This window comes from Tupaia chinensis, unplaced genomic scaffold, assembly GCF_000334495.1.
Source record: "Tupaia chinensis unplaced genomic scaffold, TupChi_1.0 Scaffold000070_1, whole genome shotgun sequence".
NCBI lineage: Eukaryota > Metazoa > Chordata > Mammalia > Scandentia > Tupaiidae > Tupaia > Tupaia belangeri.
Window position 1 is genome coordinate 5,339,606 of NW_006159530.1, and position 8,000 is coordinate 5,347,605.

General features: G+C 52.6%; 1 pseudogene; it reads left to right on the plus strand.

The window, feature by feature from the left end:
- Positions 1–545: 545 nt before the first annotated feature.
- The window catches only part of LOC102491508 (U6 snRNA-associated Sm-like protein LSm4 pseudogene), a 10,197-nt pseudogene continuing 2,742 nt past the window's right edge, over positions 546–8,000 (plus strand).

Below are 8,000 nucleotides of genomic sequence, written 5' to 3' on the forward strand. Positions count from 1 at the left end.
CGCCCCCCCTTTTTTTTTTTTTTTTTAATGAGAGATTTTTGCTATAGGGCGTGTATGCTCACCAGAGAGACAGGGAGAGAGAAAGGGAGATCACCCCCTGAGGGGATGGCTTTGCCACAGTCCCTTTTCCTCCATTCTCCTCTTGGGGTTTTGGGCGTGCACGCACACACACCTGGCTTGAGTTTTAAGTCACTGGGTCTGGGACTTGAACTGTTGTCTGCTACGTGGGAGTCCAGTGACATAATCATTATGCTCTCTGCTGGTCCTTCACCTTGTACCTTAATCCTTGCCATAATCATTTATTTCAGCAGAATTGTTTTTGGTGATTTTGGATTTTCTCTTTTTCACTGGAGGGTGCGTGTCCTCTTAGACATTGGTTTGGATCTAAAACAAAGTTTGGCCTGTATCTACTGATGGTCACTCTAGTTTCACGAATTAAGAAAAGAAAACCAGGTCACTCGTTTTCAGCTTAGTGGCCCGCAGTGTGGTTGGGACCTGCGGTAACATGAGGGCTGGCGAGCCCGGCCCTCGCCAACACCGTGCGTCCCTTGTCGCTGCTGAAGATGGCTCAGAATCACCCCATGCTAGGGGAGCTCAAGGACGGGGAGACCTACAGTGACCACCTGGTGAGCTGCGACAACGGGATGAACGTCAGCCTGCGTGAGGTGATCTACGGGGACAGGCTCTGGTGCATGCCCGAGTGCCACATCAGTTCCTGTGCATCCCTGACAAGATCGTCCTCATGGTCCAGGAGGAGGTGGTGACCAAGGGCTGGGCCACGGAGGCCTGCGGTGGCGGCAGCAGCAGGAGGGCAATAGCGTGGGCAGTGCCGGCCAAGGCGTGTTTGGTGGCTGGGCCGGGCAGAGGCCAGACGCAGCAGAAGCCAGGCAGACAGGCGGGCAGCAGCGAGCTGCCCACCCCAGGCTGCGCCGGGCCTCTGCCCACTGCGGCCGGTGTCTGTGCAGTGAGCAGAGAAGAGCAGGTGGTGGGGAGGACCCGTCCCAGACACTGCATTGTGTGGCCCTCCTCTTCAGTGGGTCCCTATGTGATTTTTTTAAAGCTAACAATTCTACAGTTGGAAATGGTATTTGGTGTTTTGTCTTGGTTCGAGGCTTTTGCCATAGGGCATGTGCACTTGCCAGAGAGAGAGAAGGAACAGGAGAAATCGCCCCAGTCCCTCCTCCTCTTCCTCCTCCGTTCCCCTCTTGGGATTTTGGATCGCAACACCTGCTGAGTGTGATTCTCAGTCGCTGGTCCTGCAACTCGAACCGTGGTCAGCCGCCTGGCAGTCCAACACCTTGACCATTGTGCCACCTGCTGTCTTCCCTATTTTGTGTTTTTGACTTTTGTGAAGTCGCCATTCCGACAGCTTGACCGGCTTCTGGGACGTTCTGTGTTTACGACATCTCCAAAACCCTTCCTCCTGTTGGAAGTGCTGGCATTTTTCAGAAGGGTTTGTTTCGCAAACTCTTAGAGTCTCCCTGGGTGGCGAAGAGATGTGAGATTTTTATTTTAATACAGGCCTAGATGACTGGCCTCAAGAGTCCCCAGCTTGCGTCTTCAAAACAGACAGGACAGTGCCTTGGGAAGATGCAGGGTGGTTGGGGTCCTGCCCCTCCCTTCACCTCTGTCTGTTGTGAAAATAAAAACACATGATTCCAAAAAAAAAAAAAAAGACAGAAAAAGAAAGAAAGAAGGAAGGAAAGAAAATCATTCTGTTCAAGGGCTATTTAGGTAGGACCAGCGGTGGTTAAGATGCTGGACTCCCACATGACCCACTGTGGTTCGAGTCCTGAACTTGGCGGCTTACTTTCTCATTTCTCTCTCTCTCTCTTTCACTCTCTGCCGAGTGTGCGTGCCGTATAACAAATAAAACATAATGATAATAAATAAAATTACATAAACAGCTTTCAAACACCGTTTGCTTCAACTCCTCCCTTTCGGCGGTAGGAGGTTAGGCCCAGGAACTCGTGGGGACTCCGGTGTGGTGAACTGACTATCCTTTACACGCAGTGGTCTGTGTAGCTTCAGGAGCTCTTCGATGTTTGATTCCAGGAGTTTTGGAGTTTGGAAATGGTGGTGAACGATGAATTCAACTAGTCTCGAAGGAAACACTGAGGGGGGTTGAGGCTGCTGGGAGGGGATTTGAACCCTTTTCTTCAGTGCCATGAGAACTAAATCATGTTCTGAGTCTTCGAAGACAGTGAGAGACTTTGACGAGGCCGGGACGTAGGTGCTTGGTACGCGCTTTCGGTCTTTCCCCTGCTGCTCTCTAGTTGGGCATTAGATATGGGTGCTAGAAGGCAACTAGAGGAGATGAAAAAATTTTTTTGATAACCAGACACAGCTGTCCTGGGAATAATATGGGTTTGAACTGCATGGTCTACTTCCACGTGGGTGTTTTTCATGAAGTCTATTGGAAGATATAGGACAGCAATATAAATGCATTTTCTCTTCCTTGAGGTGTTTTTAGGTTTGCCACAGGGCACACGTGCTCACCAGAGGCAGAGAGGAGGGAAGGCGAGAAGTCACCCTGGAGAGGGAGTGGCTGTACCACAATCCCTTCTCCTCCCTTTTTCCTCTCAGGATTTTAGGCAGGCACATGCATGTGCCCGACTTGATTTTCAAACCACCGGTTCTAGGACTTGAACCACAAAGTTGGCCATGGGGGATCCAGCTGCCCCAACCTCCACATCACCTGCGGCCCCCCCGACCCCCCCACCTTATGACTTTTCTTAATAACATTTTCTGTTCTCTAGTGTATTTTTTTGTAAGAATACGGTATATGTGATGAGAGCTTCAAGAAGCACGTGAAAAAATGGAATTCAAATATTAGTTTGTTTTGGTGTCAAAAAATGTTGAACTCAGGACCAGCAGTTAGCGAATGGCTATGTTGCTGGACTCCCATGTAGTCAACCACGGTTCGAGTCCCAGACCCGGTGGCTTAAACTCATGCCGGGTGCATGTGCGTGCCCAAGATCCCGAGAGGAGAATGGAGGAGAAGGGATTGTGGCATGGCCATCCCCCCTGGGTGGTGATTTCTCACTTTTTGTCTCTCTGACTTTCTGGTGAGCACACGCGCCCTATAGCAAAAACCTCTTCAAAAAAAAAAAAAAGTTGAACTCCATGCATAGTTTTTCATGAACTTTGTATGTATGGAATACAACATGCGAAGCGTGTGTCGGCTGACCATGCTTTCGGTAAGGCTTCTGGTCAGCAGAGGGCCGTGAGCAGCTGAGTTTGGGTGGTCAGAGGTTCTATGCCCGTGCTTTCCTGTGCTGGGAGGTGGGCGCCTCTTGCTCCCTCATTGTTCTAGGGTTTTCTGCAGTCTGATTTGTGGTTTTGTACAGTTTGAATACGGGTTTCTGGGATGGAAGAGTTCACTTAGTTGTACAGGACGTACCTTGAGCAACACAGCCTCGCTGCTGTGATGTTTACTCACGTGTGGCCTTCACTTTGGAAAGACTCCACGGAGGGCCCTCCCGGGACGCTGTGCTCCCCTTACCCATTCAGCGTTTGAAAACAGAGCGGGGAAGGCAGCTTTCTTTTTGTGTGTCTTATCCAGGATGACTTCAAATCGGCCCCTTTGGTCTATAATTTTCATTTTAGGGCATACACAGGATGGAGCTTCCAGAAGTTCAAGGAAAAGGTGTATTATAGAAAAAAGCTATGTGTGGATTTCCACTTTTTTGTACAAAAATAAACTTGTACTGTAATTCCGTTTTTTCCATGAACTTCTTGTAGCCGCTGTGTCGTCTTTGCTCTGCAAGCCAGACTGTGGCAGCGGGGTGGCTTTGGGGTACCTCTCGGGACCGGGGGGCTCGCCAGTTGGGTTTTACCGTCCTAGGTGTCTCCTAGCCTTTAAGTAAAAGGGGAAGGAAGCAGCCCCAGCCCAGCCTTCATTTTGACATACGTGCTTCCAGAAGGAACCTCGTGTCCTTTATGGTTATAGTCATAGCGTTGGCGCCAGCCTGCGGGCTCCCCTCTTCTGATCCCTGAGTCTGCTTCTTGAAGCTTCTTTAGTCTCGTCGTGGGTGTGTCCGGTGATTAAGAGGGCAGGGGTGTTAGGGCTTTAACTGCTGCTCGCTCAGAGCGGTTTGCAGGGCCGAAGGATGACAGTCTCTCTGAGCGTGCCCAGTTCAGCTGGTGAGGTTTAATCACCGTCTACTCATTTCTGCTCCCAAGCACCTGCGTGGGGTCACCGTTTTTCCCAAGGCCTCAACACATATACTCAGACATTGTTTTCTACACCAAACCAAACTGTCAGGGATCAGAGGTGACCCATTTTTTCCTAGTAAAAGTATTTATCAGGAGAATGAGCATCTAAGGAAGTCCAGCAAGGAGGGGCTTTGCAGGGCCCGGGTTAGACGAGGTGCTTCTCTGGGAGTGATTTGCTCCGGGCAGGTCCTGTGTATTCAGTTGAACGTGTCAGCATCACTCCCCTCTTTATAGGGTCACTGTGGCCCTCAGAAGAGAAGAGGTTTCCTTCCCCTCCTGTTTTTTTTTTTTTTTTTTGAGAGGTTTTCACTATAGGGCGTGTGCACTTGCCAGACAGACAGAGAGACAGAGAGACAGAAAGTGAGAAATCACCCCCCAGGGGGGATGGCCACGCCGCAATCCCTTCTCCTCCATGCTCCTCTTGGGATCTTGGGCATGCACGCACATGCGCCCGGTGTGAGTTTAAGCCACCGGGTCCGGGACTCGAACCGCAGTCGACTACATGGGAGCCCAGTGACATAGCCATTATGCTAACTGCTGGTCCCCCTTCCTGTTTTCTTAAAGTTTATTTATTTTATTCACGATAACGTGGACGTGAGGGAGGGAGGAGCACCCTCCGAGGGTCATCACACCCACTCCCTTTCTCCACTCGTCAGGCCCTTGGGCCTGTGTGCACGGGCCCGGTGTGTTTTCAGGCCAACCCGGGTATTGGACCCGCAGTTGACTGACCGTGTGGCTTCCAGCACTGTCATTCAGTTCGCTCCTAGCTGTGCTGGTCCCTGGATCTCATCCCTTCTTGCATAGCAAGGGAGGACGCCGTGAGCCGTGGCTCTGTGCGGGCACCTTGGTGCCACACTGCCCGTCTTGCAAGCCTGGCTCAGCGCTTTTCAGATGACTGATCGCCTCTCTGCCACTCCCTTTCCCGTCATGTCGCTTAGGGGTAGTAACACCCTCTTCATCGGGCTGGTGTGTCTGTATGTGAAGTCCTCAGCAGTTCCTGCTATGTAAGATCTTCTCTGTGGTAGGTGTTTTCTCGCTTTCTCTCTTTTCTTTCTTTCTTTTTTTTTTTTTTTTTTTGTTTGAGGGCACAAGTGCTAGCCAGAGAGAGAGGGAGAGGAGAAGGCGCCATCTATGGGGAAGAGTCACACTGCTGCCCTTCAGTTCCTCTCGGGATTTGGGTGTGCACATGTGCCTCCCGTGCGTCCCTCTAGCCTCCGGGTCTAGGACGCGAACTGTGTGGCCAGCCACCTGGGATCCAGCTGCCTGACGCATCAGCCACGGAGCCCGCCCGGTGCTAGCGATTGCTTGTTTTCCCTCAGTCGGTGCTGACCAGTTCTGTTCCCGAGCACTGACGACCCTAAAGAGCGGAGAGCGGACGTGTCACTTTATGAGCTCTAGGTGAATTTTAATTCAGCCCTCCACACAGCAGAGCCTAACAGCCTGCGTCCTGGGAGCTGTCTGTGGTGGCTGTTGACACGCCAGCGTTTTCCTCAGATGTGGTCTGACCCCTGGACCTGTCCGGGCTGTGCATCCTCAGCACCATCGCGTGGATCCAGCACTCAGGCCGGCGGCCCTGCTGTGGGAACTTCTCTTACGCGGTGGATGGACTTAGGTGCCCCTCCTGGGCCCCGACATCCCTGGGTGAAAAGTGGAGGCCTGCAGTGACAGAGAGGCCCAGTAGTCTGGACCTCGGTCCAGGCCAGTGCCTCTCCCCACCTTGAAACTCGGCCTGACTGGGTTGCTAGCTGCTCGTGGTGGTGTGGCATCAGGGCACCTCTGGGATAGGCCTAGAGGGTTTGCCCAGCTTTCGGGGACGTCACACCAAGAAGCTTTCATTCTGGCGTGCAGGGACTGTGGGTGTGACATCGGTACTCACAGCACTTACATGGAAAGTGACAGAAAACCTCAAAAAACAGGAATGGCTTATTGGTATGTCCCTGGGCTCCTCCACAGTCGACCACAGTTCGAATCCCAGACCTGCCAGCTTAAAACTCAAGCAGGGCGCGTGTGCATGCATGTGCAAAATCCTGAGAGGAGACTAGAAGAGACAGGATCGCGGCATGGCCATCCCCCTGGGGCATGATTTCTCACTGTCTGTCTCTGTCTCTCCAGTGAGTGCATGCACCCTATAGCAAGAAATCTCTCTTAAAAAAATTAAAAAAGAAAAGAAAGCCTCAGATAACAGCAGATACTGGTACTGGAGAGATTTTTGCTATAGGGCATGTGTGCTGCTGGAGAGGCAGAGACAGAGGGGTGATTTCTCACTTCCCCTCTCATTGGCTCTCTCTCTTTCATGAGTGTATGCACTGTAAGGCAAAAACATCTACACACACACACACACACACACACACACAGAGAGAGAGAGAGAAGAGAGAGAAAGTGAGAAATCACCCCCCAGGGGGCATGGCCATACCACAATCCTTTCATTCTCTTAGGATTTGGGCATGGACCCAGTCTGAGTTTCAAGCTGCTGGGTCCAGGACTCAAACCACAGTTGACCATGTGGGAGTCCAGTGCCTTAATCGCTGTTCCACTTGCTGGCCCCTTAATTTTACTTTTTAGAAAAGATTGTTTATTCCATGCATGAGAACAAGAGAACCCAAAGTCTTCATGCCACGCCCCACTTCCCCAGCCAGCCCTGGATCATGGGTACGTGCATGTCCAGCGTGCTCAGGGTGGGAACCGGAGCCTCTGTCTGGAGCAGCCCTGGAGCAGCCTCGTGGGGCATCACGTGTTGCCAGCCCCTGGAGGCCCGTGTTCTAAGTAGCAGTGTGGTGAGTTTCTAATTTCGGCCTTTTGCAGTAGCCCATGAGTATTTGTGGGGGGATGGTGTATCTGACTTGTAGCTAGGAAAGCTACCCAGTAAGTGCTGTTTCTGGGGTCCTGGGTGACTGTGAGGCTAGCTGGCCTTGCAGATGCTCCAGGGAAGCGTCTGAGTGACAGCTCATTTCTGCCACATAGCCGCTTTGATCAGGAGTGGACTGGGCAGTGTGAACTTTGTTTTCAGCCTCACTCAGGGCAAATTAATAGTGCTTCGGTTTTCCTGTGCGTGCAGTCGCGCTTTGAACGTGTGATGTCATGTCTGGCACTGATGGTTTTCCTCTGAGGGGGACACCATGTGAGGGAGGGGTGTGCTTCTTACCTAATGACAGCCACGAGGCTGCTGCCCCGAGTATCTGATGTGACTTACTGGACCTGGTCTTGCTGCCGGAGGAGGCTCAGTGTCCAGCCTTCCTACACTGTGAGCTGCTGGGGGTCGGGTTCCGGCCAGGGGGTAACTGAAGCCCGCTGCCCAGCCCCACAGTGATCTGTCAGCGTGCCCTGCCTGGAGCCCACCGGCTCTGAGTCCCGGGCTGTGGTTGCTAGGCTTTCCTCCCTCTGACTCTGAGCAGCTCCCCCAGAATGTGGGAGGCAGCAATCTGATGGGGTTCCCAAATGTCAAGCCGCATGACCCTGAGCCTGTCCTCGACTGCAGGACGGCCATGAGAAATGCCACCCCTTTATCCTGGGGCACACGCAGCCTGAAGCCCTCCTGAGAGCTGAGCTGCACGGTGCCCAGGGTGAAGGTGCAAGACCGCGGGGCCGGGAGAGTGCCCTTGCCCATGTGTTTCCTTTTACCACCCTCGGTGTAGCTTCCGGGCGGGAGGATCCTGATGACTATATCTTGCAAGACCCACGCCAGAAGGGGCGAATGCGATGGCGAGAAGGCTGCACGGGCAGCGCCCCGCGTGACAGTGATTTTGGAGAAGTGTCCTTTCTGCAGCAGCCCAGGGACCCGGGGG